The sequence below is a fragment of the Cupressus sempervirens genome, chromosome 5, assembly GCF_028749045.1.
Source record: "Cupressus sempervirens isolate cs-2001-9-10 chromosome 5, ASM2874904v1, whole genome shotgun sequence".
Taxonomy (NCBI): domain Eukaryota; kingdom Viridiplantae; phylum Streptophyta; class Pinopsida; order Cupressales; family Cupressaceae; genus Cupressus; species Cupressus sempervirens.
The window spans coordinates 412,332,224-412,346,298 of record NC_143122.1 but is presented as its reverse complement, the minus strand read 5'-3'; positions in this window follow the sequence as shown (position 1 = coordinate 412,346,298).

The window sequence follows — 14,075 nt, the reverse complement described above, 5'->3', positions numbered from 1 at the left end:
CCAAGAAACCTTTCTCAAGAACTTAATGCAAGTTGCAGATTTCTGTGAACTTCTTGTTGCAACAATAATATGAGCAATACAATTTTTTAAGATTAATACATTTGACCCCTGAGACCTCAAAATTATTATTTTTGGAAGAAATTTATTTTATAGGAGATATAAAGATCTATCAACTCAAAAATTTATAGGGTCATACAAGCTTTTCTATGGTCTATATAATTTTCTTTTTGGCTACTAATTTTAAAAATCTGAACAATGGTATATCTTCTAAATTACCATTTCACCATCAATCATCCTCTAAAATGATTAAGACAACTCAAAAAAAGATATGTACACAAATATAGATCTAATTATATCACTATCCTTCATTCATTCATGTTATCAACCAATCTATCATAACAATAGTAATAGCAATAGCAATAGCAATAAGAAAAAACTTCTCAAAAGTTATCATGCAACATCAACATATCTAATTCATAGGGGTAAGAGATATTACCATCATTATCTCCCCCATAAGATAAAATTTCCTTTAGAAATCATAACATACCTTAAAAGATTCATCTTTGTCACACTTCTCTAAATCATAAGATATATTTTCATTTTATCATTTTAAAAAACCATCTTCCTACATGAGCATGCTACATGTCCAAAGTTTTTACATTTAAAACACTATTTATTCTACCTTCTTTATAGTTAGTCCAAAAATGCTCGTCAGCATCAATTCACTTTGTTGTCATACAACTTTCTCCTTATTTATCAATACAAAAAATGTTCTCTATTTTAGAACAAATTTATTCCTATGCTATTCCAAAAATGTGTCTTGTTGCTCCTAGGATAAGTCAAGCATAACTCTAACTAATACACTAGTCCTTATCATTCTATCTACCTTCTTTGCATGTTCCCATTTTTTCTTTCAATTTCTCATACAGATCTTTGGGTACTTGTCTCACTATTTCACTAGGAGCTAGCTTGAAATTTGACATCATTTCTATCACAACCTCCTCAATTCTATTCTTTTCATCATTATCTAGTATAAAAATATAAAACTAGACAATCATGGAGAACACTTTATGTATGAACATACCTCATGAATAGACTTTTGTTTCCTTTGTGGTGGTCCTCTATCTAATCTCCTTCTTCTAGTTTTGGGGGCACTAGGCCCAATAGACTCTACTACTCTCTTCTTAGTAGTTTTCTCAACATTAGTAGTTTCCCTTGTCCTTGGCTTATTTGGTGGTGGAGGTGTCAATTCCTACTTCTTCTTTGTTCCTAGAGTCTTCTTTCTTGGTGGCATGCCAACAACTAGGGATTTCCCTTGTCACCTTCTTCTATATCATCTTCCTTATTACCACTATCTTGTTCTTCATCTTTACCAAGACCTTGTGTCAATTTTTCTTTTCCCTTGCCTAGGGTGCCCAACTTAGCTTCTAGATCTTCAATCATTTTCTTCATTTTCTTTTCCTTGGAAGCTACCTTGATGTTCAATGTTATCATTGCTTTGGCTTCCTCGTATCTTTCAAATGGTTCAGCCTTGACATCTATCTCTTCTTTCAGTAGTGCATCTATGTTTGCACTTACAACATCACTTTCTATCTCATATTCAAAATATTGTAACCAAGCCTTCCTCAGCTTAATTGCTTGTACAAAAGTATTGTCTATCTCAATAAGAAAAATTATGTCACTATAATACTTTGCATGTCCAATTCTTCTAGAATTCTCATTGGGTGAACCCACAATACTAGGTACCACTTTTGGGGAATGAAGGAAATCGCAAAATGATGAAAAATTCTCATATTGAATTTTATGTATGTTTGCATGAACATGCTAACTATGCTCGCATGGACATATGATTGTTTTATGTTCGTGTGAACATACCTTATTAATATGTTCATGCGAACATATTTTAATGATGTTTTTGCGATTAAAATTCCATTTTTCCATTTGAGATCTTGATAAATTTTCCTTTCTTTATGTTCGCACAAACACAAATGATTTTACATGTTCATGCGAACATGTTAATTTAAATTTCCAATTACTGGATTATTTTTCTCATATGTTTGTGCGAACATATGTTCGCGTGAACATGTCTGCTATGTTCATGTGAACATGTCTACCATGTTCGCGCAAACATATTGTTTTTGCGAACATGTCAATTTACAAATTTTTGGTGTTGTTTTCTGAAAAAATGAAACCGTCTCTTTCAACCTCCAAAACTGAGATTGAATGATCTCCTACTGTAAAATAAAAAGTTACAATTTGTGTTGCTCAAAGCAAGCTTTCCAATGACTATAATTATAATACATATTATATTCATTAAGACTTTCAAATATGAGTTTAACTCATTATAGGTTCATTAATGGTTGAGCATCAACTGACTTTGACACTTCAGGAAAATTTGTAAATTAGGTTTAAAAAAAATTTAAAAAATATCTAGGAAATAGGTTGCTAAGATAACTTTCTGTTAAAATAAAATAAAATAGATTTATGATAAATTGAGTTCAAGTTATCTGTGTCAAAATGAATGTATGTTTGAATTACAATTGATGTCACTTCAAAACTTCATAAATTATACAATATTCAACCAAATTCAATCAAAACAAATGCAACCATTGGGTATTGATGTTACAAATCCAACACCAAAAGAATTACCTCATTATCATTTCTAGAAAAAAAGTTATGTGTATCAAATGGACTATCACTCTTTAAAAATATTGATTTTTCATATGTACCACTTTTTGGAGGTGAAGAAAAAATTGACTTAAATAATTATTATTTTTTAATTAAAAAAAATGTTTACAAAGTAGGAATATAGTACTAGAAATAACTAGTTTACCTCATCTTGAAATTATTCATAGTTTTAGAGATATAGTCACTCAAATGCGAGGTTTGTTTCAAAAATATTGATCTTAGTGTCAAAATTGATCAAAAAGTGGAGCCCATTATTGTGGGATCACCTGTCCTTTTCATTCTTTGCTTAAATTCATCAAAATTAGAAGCCATTGCATTTTCAAAATTTTCTCCCAATTGTGTAATATACTCATTTCTTTTTCTCGTTAATGGTTTGTCTTGCTCCCATAAAACATTTCCAATACCTGGAAAATACTTCTGGATATAAAATAAAATACAAACAATTAGGGATTTGAACTTGCACATTGAATTCTTTACTTTTCTTATTGATGATAGATTCTCTACAAGTTGTAACTTCTATAGCTCGACAAGATCATACTCATGATCTTTCATCAAAATATTCCACGCATGATCCACATCCATAAAAGGTATACTATCCAACTTGCTCAATTGATAGAATTTATGAGCATTGATTCTCACTAAAAATTCAATTAGTGGATCATAAATGTTTGTAATGGATAGACCATGTCCATTCCACTCAGCTCTATTGTTAGCCTCAACTTCTTCATGGCTCAAACATCACATGGGCTTCTTCTTGTGTAGGGTTGGATAACCTATAACCTTTTGTATCATTTTCTTCATGATTTCCATTGGTCCATTTTTTAATCAATACCTCATGTCATGAATTCTTCTCAAAACAACTTTTATCGATTCGACTTTCAATTTTTTTGGGAATTCTAGGGTACAAGTTAACCTTTTCCTTTGAACAATTTGAAAATTTTCCTTCAAGATTCTTTCATTACACATCTTCCCACAAGCTTCTCTTATTTCATAATATCCTACTTCTCCAATTTTGCACATATAACAACTTTTGACATCATGGATCATAATAACCTTAGGTGGTATTAAAGATAGTGCACCCATAGAGTCTCATTTCATAGCAATCTCTAGAATAACATGAAACTTAGGTGGAGGATAGGTTTCACTCTCCACTAGTTGAAGTTTACAAACCTCTTGACTTATTCTAGAGGTTGATTAAGACTCCATGATAGTAGATAGGGTTTGAAGTTCTTCCTTCTCTGGATACTTGACACTCGTTCATGTTCTTGACTCATTCAAACTTTTTATAGAATCTCTCTTGAAATCTCTATTGGTTGCTTAAATTGCTAAATCATTATGTCCTCTTGAAAATCTGAATACATTGTATGAAATAATGTCTTTAAAATTTATTATATACCTTCTTCCTGATCAATTAGGGTCTCCATTAATGTTGTGTACTTAGAATTGTGGAAGCCATCTATCTCAAACAATATTGATGCCATTAAACTAGGTCTATAGCTCGGTCTATTCCATGTCACCCAGTCTCCATCATTCTTGAAATGCTTGGTCCATGTTGCAATGCTCAGTCAACATAGATAATTTTCTTACTCAGAAACCTTTCAAAAAAAATTTCTTATGCATGTTGTATATGTAGATATAAACTTTTGGCATATTTTTTATGTAAAGAACTAATGTATGATATATCAACTAAGTATACAGTTTCATACATACCTCTCTTGCTTACTTTGAGATGACATGATCACCTTTTCCAATGGATTGGATGATCTTAGCTCCATTAGCACTACTATTTCCATCTTCTTTTTTCTTTTTCCATTTCTAGTTCATTTCATTCCTCACTTTCTCAATGTCCACTTTACCTTTTCCTTTATTCTTTGTCTAATTTTCTGAATGTACTTGAGTCCTATGATTCTTTCTTTAATGTCCAAACTTGTGACACTTGGAACATGTATTATTAGGTGCATAATTTTTCTTCCTCTGATTTGACCATTAATATTTTTTTTATCATCTGCATTTAAATTCTCTATGCCCATATTTCTTATAGTTATAGAAGTAACCTTCAAATCTTGGTGTAGTAGGTGTATTCCTTAGTCTTGACCTACACTTTTGCACCTAATGTTCATATTTCTTGCAATAAAAAAAACAACTAGTAAACTTAGATTTAGAGTTTTGCATACTATGTTTGCTTCTACAAATATTTGTAGTGTGACTAAATTTTCCATAGTGATATCATGTTGGATTTGTTAGCACGAATTCTTATGATACTACATTGGGGAAGTATCTTAAGCATTGGAGAGTATTGCCATGTTGCATTCATGATTGTGTTTTTTATTGATGTTGACATAGTAGTAAGTCTATGAAGACTAGTAGAGTAGAAGAAAAATATCTTAGTTATATGGACAATGTTTTGATTGTCTGGTGATACACGTTCATGGACATGTTCAGTATAGTGTCCTAATGTGAAGGTTTGATGTGCAACACATAAGTCGAAGATGTACAAAATATATGCCTAATTTATAGAGAGCACTATAGAGATAGAGTACCTAAGAAGCAATTTCTAATATTTGCATTGTATCCTTTGATAGTAATATAATCTGTTGATGTGTGGTTTTCCAGGGACTGATGAAAATCTAACGATGATGTTAGCGAATGTGCAATCCCTAGTGTCACATGAGTGATAAGTTGTATATACTTTGAGTTGACAATGCTATTGTAATTGTAAATTAATTAATTATCTTATTATAATTAATTGAGAAAGCCTCAAGGTGACTCAAGGAATAATTTTGAAGATATAGTATAAAGGAAAGATGTTTTCCTTGTTTTTTAGATGTGTATGCATATTGTGATCATTGTATAAAGTGCGAAGTGCTAAATAGAGAAAAGTATTTACTGAATGCATGTAAGTGATCCAAGGTATTATTGGATGCAATTTTTGTGATCTAGTTACAAGATCAGAAGAGAAAAAATTTGGTAGACATTATAGAAATATTTATTATTTTGTAAGGAATAATACAAAGATCACTTGGAAAGTGGATTCATTGATCTTTCCCTTGAAGCTATTTGGATAGTGGGTCCAATATCTTCCACAACTCCTAATAGGGTTGGAACCTCCTAATAAGGATTCAAAATATCCGAATAGGGACTGATATGTTTTGAATTTTTTTATTGAATCCTAATAGAGTCCATCCTCTAACAAGAAATATTTATATTAGTACATCATCTTGTGGGTACCATCCCCACCGAGGTTTTCCATCTGATCAAGGGTTTCCTTAGTTAACATATTTAGTGTTATTGTGTATGATTATCTTGTTGTGGTTTCTAATTATATTGCTCATATGGTTAAATTTTAATAAGGTTGATAATTGTGATATTAGTTGGATAACTAATTCACCCCCCCTCATTGTGTTATATATATATATATATATATATATACACACACACATACATACATACATACATGCATATATACACATACATACATATATACATACATACATATATATACATACCTACATATGTACACACACACACACACACACACACACACACACACACACACACACACACACACACACACACACACACACACACACACACATGTTCTCGGAGGATATCCCCATGACCCAAGCCCAGTGGGTTCCCTTTATGGGGCAAGCTTGGGGCTAGACCAATCCCTTTGGCCATAGGATGACCAACACCTCCCTCAAGTTTCTGTGGTAGGGTCATGATGGGTAGTGAGTTTAACCTAAGACAATGGAGTTTACCCACAACTTCAAATCAACTTGCCTAACCTATGGGTGCCACACCCCTCCCCCCCACCCCCAATAGTTATATTGGTGGACTATATATTATAAAAATTAGTATCAAAGCATCAGGTCCTTGAAGGATAAGTTTAATGACTTTTGAAGATCATGGTAAGAAAGATTAGTCCTAAGTATGATGAAGGAAATTTTGTCTCATAGAAGATAAAGCAGCTTGGTGAATTATCAGATATTTGTAAAGTTATGATAAGTTTGATTGAAGGAGTGATGAAGGTATGTTTCTTGGCTACTGATTGGAAAGCAAGGCATATAGATGTTTTAATCATAGAACGAAGACAATAGTTGAATTTACAAATGTAAAGATTGATGAAAAGTTTGGAATTAAGGAAAAGATTTTAGATTACAATTTAGATGAAGAAGAAGATAATTCTAGAATTGTTAGATAGAATGTGAAAGTTTTCTTTGAGACTAACAATGATATGTAGAATGATGTGCAAGTTGTTGAGAAAAGTGGAGAAAGTTCTGAAACAAGAGAGGATATAAGAGTTGAGATGTAAACTCCTACCTCTACTAGGAATCTATCAAAGAATTACCCTCTAGCATAGATAATTGGAAGTAAAGACAAAGGTGTGATCACAAGAAACAAAGCTAATGAGGAGATATGTCTAATTTCTCAAATTGAACCCAAAAGTGTAGATGAAGCATTTAAATATGATGATTGGATTCAAGCAATGAAGCAAGAACTAGATCAGATTGTGAATAATGAAACATGAGAGTTAGTTCTTAGACCTAAAGACAAGAATGTGATAGGAACCAAATGGGTATTCAAAAATAAGATGAATGAGCAAGGTGAAATTGTGAGAAACAAGCCCAGACTTGTATGCAAAGGTTACTCACAACAAGAAGGCATAGTGGTGTAGGAGCAACTATTCCTCTACTCTCTAGAGCATCCATTACTTAAAACTCTTCATGAGTTCCACTCAAGAGCATTCAAGCCTAGGAGTCATTTGTAAAAGTAGTTTTTCTAGTTACAAATAAGCCTATTTGTAAGTCCTAGTCACCATTGGTATTTTATAAAAAATGGTTTTTTTTACTATGGTCATCAGGCACATCTCAGTCCTAGGATAGAGTAGGTGTGTTCTTAGACTTTTAAAGATGTGTACTCGATTAACACAGAGGGTCCCTGTGTTAACTGACTCAACTTGGTTAATATAGATTTTATGCGAGCGTTCCTTTGTTAACCAACCCAACTCAGTCAATACTAGCTCTAAACTTGGTTACCACTAAACACTCAGCACAAAGGGAATTTGTCTCTGATGCCCACATGAGCTCAGTTTTCACTGACTACTCAATAAAGGCCTAACAATTTCTAATTACATTTAACAAATTTCACTTTATCACTCCCCAATGGTCATATCCTTTGAAAATTAGTTGGATTAGTTGGGAAAGGTCTTCAAATAACCCTTTCAAGTGGGTGGCAGATAGAATATGCACTTTTGCAAATTTGAAATCAATAAAATCTCCCAGCTTTCCTTGTAATTTATTGTAACACATGATGTATGGGGTTGTATGGATTGATAGAAGAAAATAATTATTTAAACCTAAATCTTAGATGTATTAGGAGAGGAGTGCAAGTGTTTTGAAGGACTGAAGTGATAAGCTTCAAAAGATATTCAACATTCTTCCTTGGGCACACCAAAACCCTTGTTTCATTGACAAGTTTTGGGAAAAATGCCCTAGCTTGCATTTACACCATGGGAATATCTTGCCACTTAGTAAAATGAAAGTTAGGAGGGTGTTCCATAAGACCTTAGAAAGATGGGAGATGGGGAACAAGTTATCTAATTTTTCAACCCAACCCTAGATCAAACATCTTTGTGTTTGGTTTAGGAAAACATGCATTGAAGTGCCAAAGGCACTTAGGGAATGGATAAAACCTTTCTAATGGTGGAAAATGATCTCTAATTAATTATACCTAATAGTGCTAATTGTTGCATTTGTACTTCTTTCAAAAACCTAATTAATTAAACCTAATAGGGCTAATTGTTGCATTTTTGGTTTGGTGGTTGTCTAATCAGTTGGGAGTCTGAAACCTTGAAACCAAAAGAATATTCTAAAAGGGTGTTTGGCTTGTTGAATGTTCAAGAACCTTTCCATTCCTCTTTGAGCACATAGGTCCCCATTTGAAGCATTTCCCTATTATTTAGTGGTTTTGTGCTTAGAGACCTAGTTGTGCTCCTCTAAGTACCTAGTTCATGATTTTAAGTAAACTTCATACAAAGGTGTAGAGCCCTCTCTTGAATCAATCTTAAAGTATTTGAAGAAGCCATAAGGCCACACCACAACCTAGTTTCTTAAGTAAGGGAGAGCTCTACATCAAGTGGTATCAAAGCAACCTAGATCCCTTATGGTAAAATATCTATTAACACCATGGAAGGAGAAGATGGTGGAGGGTTATCTACAAGGATGAGCAATGCAAAGATAGTCAAATACCTTGGAGACTAGAAAATAAGGCAAGCTAAGAAAAGGGACAAGGAGATGTGTTGATGAGGAAATAGATGGATAATTTTTGTCACTTAGGTTTGCACCCTTTTCCAAAGCCTATGCATGAGGACAACCTAGTGAAACATGGAAACAACCTCCAAGCTATGGGACTTGAACTGTGAGGTTGAGTCTCTAGAGAAGGCTGGCTTCCTCTTACTATCAGGATGCACCTAACTACTCTTGGAGAGGAAAAGAGAGATACACTTATATTATCATTCATAGGCCAGGGAGATACAATCATGTAGATTATAGATCTCTACAAAACACCAGTAAGAGGCAAAGAATTCTTGCACTTTCATACCAATGGCTGAAGGAGATACGATAGAAAATCATGTAGTTCAAAGGCATAGGGGAATTTAGATTGAGAATCTGCAGAGTAGTAATAGAGAAAACAGAGAAAGATCGACCTTTACAAAATTTACAAAAATTGCCTTTATAGTTTAGGCATAACTAAGATTATCCATCCAACTATAATTACTCCCCAACCACCTGCCATTAAGTCCTGCAGAGAACAATCATGGGATCCAAAGAAAATCTGATCTTTGTTGCCAAAAGTCCCTTGAGAGGATAGAAATAGTGCCATTAAATCACTCTGACTAGGTAGATAGATAGGTCAGGGTGGTAGAGTGTTCCTGTATGTTTCGCATTCACTTCTGGTAGCTCGAATCGATCATGAAGATCAGATTTATGTAAAACTCTTGATTTCTCTAGTTTCTAGATTTGGAGTCAACATAGTCAGCAAGTCAAATGAGACCCGTAAGCAGGAGGAGCCATCTGGGCCAACATTTCAGTGAGGCACTATGTTGCTATGTGTATCCTTTGAGCACTTTCCCATAGCGAGATAGCACTCACCATCAATTTCCTTAGATCTGATGATCGTGAAGACTTGCCATCATACTACGCTTTGTCCTTAAAACTTCTGGGCCCTCAAAACACTTAGCACACTTGGCACAACCTAGCATCCATCTGGCACAACCTGGAATCATCCCTGTAGTTCCATAATGCTTGGCCCCACCCTGCTACATGTCGCTAAGGTGCTATGTCGCTATGGTTAAAATTTGTGCAACTTTCTATAGCGAGATAGTGCCCACCGTTGATCTCCATGAGATCAACAATTGTGGAAGATCTGTGCTTGCCTTCATAAATTTTTTGATCCATGAAACCACTTGGTAACCACCTGACAGAACCTAGCATCCAACTGGTGACCCACTGAGAAACTGGTCCTACAGAAAACATGTGGCAGCCACTCGCTTTCTCGCATTTTTAAATTTCCTTGCATCTCCATAATGTGGGGAAGCGGGGACCGTAGATCAGCCTACATCAAACTGTGCTCAAAGATCTGTAGAACTGCATACCTAGTAAGCTAGATGGGCCAATGAGAGGCCTTCATCATAATCTAACTCACTCGATAACTGCCACCAAGGACGAGTCGTAATAACACTTGGAGAAGGGCGAGCCCATTATGTCATCTTGTGCCAGGTGTCGCCAAATCGCTTCCCCACATTTTTTAATTTCCTCGCATCTTGATAATGCAAGAAAGTGCCAGCCCTCAATTTGTGAAGATCCGACGGTGCTCAAAACATGTTCTCTTTGAGCCTATATGACTGCACTCTGTGACACCACCTGGACGCGTGTCACCAACCTGCTTTCTCGCATTGTCAGAAGGTCTGACAAAGATCAGAAATTTTGGAAGTAGGCACCAATAGAATTGCTAGCTCAGCCCGCCACCCTGTCCAACCTGCAGCCCATAGAAGGAACATGGACCCACCTGCCTGATGTCACCACAGTATCATTTTTTTGACTAGGTGTTATGTTGCTAATGGCGAGAAGCATGGATTTTTGATAGCGCCATAGCACTCATCGTGGATGGAAAAAGACCCAGTGTCGGAGAAACAACAAGGAGGGGAGGACCCACCTGACACACAACAGAAGGGTGCCATGTCACTAATGCAAAATGATGTGCAACTTTCAATAGTAACACAGTGCCAACCATTGATCTATCTCGATCTGACAATGAGGAACTTGCAGGCCCATGGAGACAAATCATAAGGTTTGATCATCTAATTTTTTTGATATTCTAGGACGTTTAAAATAATATTAAACTAGAGAGGTGACCATTGGGTGGGGTTTGTATTTGAATTCAAATTTTGGCAAGACACAAAAATAAAGAACAATAATCTTAAGGAAGAGCTTTGTAGTAAAAGTGGTGAAAACTCTGAAGAAGTCAAACAAGGGAATGATGAAAAACCCCTTGACTAGGAGGATGCAAAATGTCCTACTGACCGGAGGCTACTTGTGAGGACTCTAATAATATATGGAGAGGAGAAACATGGATGCTAAGCTGGATTTTCTTACATACAATGAGAAGATGGACCCAAAGGCTACAATAGATTAGATAGATGCCCTAACTAGTTTCTTTGACTGTGAAGACATCCCTAAGGATCAAAGGGTGAATATTGCCAAGTCAAGGCTCAAAGGCACTACACTCACATGGTGGAACATCAATCAAGATGTTAGGGTGAAGAGTAAAAAGAATCTAGTCACCACATGGAAGAATATGGTGACCTACTTAGAGAGACCTATGTCCTTGAGGAATATGAAGTTTAATTTCATAAGAAGAGAATGAGTTTGAGATAGAAAGAGATGGACATCTCTACCTATACTGAAGAATTTCAAAAGTTAGTTATGAAGTCTAAATTTGTTAAACCTAAAAGTGTGAAACTTGCAAGATACATACAAGGACTAAGGATTTCCATTCAAGATGAACTAAGCTTGAAAATTCCTACCATAGTAAACTAGTGCTAACAATAGGCACTCAAGGTTGAAGAGAAGTTCAAAAGAAGGAATGAACAAAGTGATAGAAACAAAGGAAAGAATGATAGAGGAAGATGAAACTACGGAGATAAAGAAACAAAAAGCAATAGACCACAAAGATAAAGTAGTTTAGGAGGTGGATACAGAGAAAGGAGAGGTAATGGCATAAGTAGAAATGGTGGAAGAAACAATGGGCAGATCAAATTCTACAATTGTAACTAGATAGGCCACTATACAAATGTTGTCACTTAGGTTTGCACCCTTGTCCAAGGCCTATGCGCGAGGACAACCTAGTGAAACATGGAAACAACCTACAAGCTATGGGACTTGAACTACGAGGTTGAGTCTCCAGAGAAGGCCGGCTTCCTCTTACTGTCAGGGCGCACCTATCTATTCTCAGAAGGGAAAGGGAGAAAGAGAGCGTCAAAGCAAATCTACCTAGTCTAATCTAAGGTGGTGATGCACCAAAATAGAGTGTTCAAACTCATTCCTGCCCATATATATGCTACAAAACCAGAATAACATGCAAAAGTCATACACATCCAGACTTATATCGATCAGTAATCACATACAGATCAGAAGAAACCAACCGAATGACACTAGGAAAAGGAGATTTCACTTATGTATTATTCGATAGATCAAAGATAGATACAGTATACAGATCGTTGATCTCAACAATACACCAATGGGAGGAAAAGTGATGCACATTCACACTGATGGCTGAAAGAGATGATACAGGCTATTACATGACTCAGAGATAAAGGGGTTTTACACTGCAAGTCTACAAGCAGTAGCAGAGGAAATCAGGAAGAATCGACCTTCAGAATAGATCACGAAACTACCTTTATAGATCAGGCATAACTGAAGATTTCCGCATTGCATTCACTTCTTACCTACTGGCATTAACTTCCTGTCTTGAGAATCCAATCGGGGATCTGAATTGAAATCCTGGCCTGCATACTGAGAAATCTCATTTCTTCTGAGAAGAGCCTGGAGAAGATAGAAACGATGCCACAACATTCCCTAACATGGTAGATGGACCAACCAGATGGGTGGAGTGTCCTTATGTCCTACATTCATTCCTGGTAGGTCAAAAATGATCGCGAAGATCAGATTGCAAGATACGTCGATCGCCTCTGCATCTTGGTTCATGAATCAAACTGGCCTATTAGCCGACCCGATTTCTTATATGTCGACTAGGCCACGTGGGCCAATCATAATCCTTTGTCTTGCCACTTGGAGAGTCCTTTCGCAGTTGATTGCCTTCATCGAACTAACCGCGCCACCTTATCACCTAACCACTGGCCGTCAGCTAATTGCCACGTCAAAAATTGAAACGCGAGGACACGTGTCTTCCGAGCGCTAACTTGCTATTGTAAAATCTGTGTAGTTCCTCCATGGCGAGATAGCACCGACCCTAGATTCCTGTAGGTCTGATGGTGGAGAATCCACCCCTTAATGTGTTGATTGTATCAGGAAATTTGGCCCCTCAACATATCTGTGTTCTGACTCGGCACACGTGGTTGTTTCTGATTCGCCGTGGACTCTCTTTCCTGTGACTGGGCCTCCATCCGAATTGGCGCCACCTCAATGATGCATCCGATGAGACCTGACCCCACTAACACATGTCAGTCAGGCGCGATGTCGCCATGGTAAAAATCTTGCAGCCTCACTAAGGTGACATGGCACCTACCATTGATCTCATCAAATCTGACGGTGGAGAACCTGACCTTCTGTAACCCTCTGTCCTATTGATTCGCCGGGCCTGCCATAATGTGGCGTCCCCCTGTTGGTTCGTCAGTCACCCCACCCTATCTACTTCTGACGGCATGAAACACAGCCCCGCCAGGACATGTGGCGCACGGGTGCTATGTCGCTGATGTAAAAGTCCGAGCAGCTCTTGATGGCAAGATAGCGCCAACCATAGATTTTTGCAGATCTGATGATCAGAGCGACATCGTACTTCACTCGCCGTCCCTCCTGAAACTACTAAGCTCGCTGGTTGCCATGTCCTGACATATACACATGTCATCATCCGATTGGTGAACCCGAGACTTGATCCGTAGAATGGCCACGCGACAGATGGGCACTATGTCGCCAAGATAATATCTGCGCATCTCTGCCATAGCGAGATGGCACCATCCGTTGATGCAACCAAATTTGACGGTGGAGATCGCAAACCTTGACTGTGCCAACCATACTGATAGAGATTCCAGCCTGGTTACACGTGGCAGTTCCTCACTGGCCCATCGGAACACCACTGGGAAATCT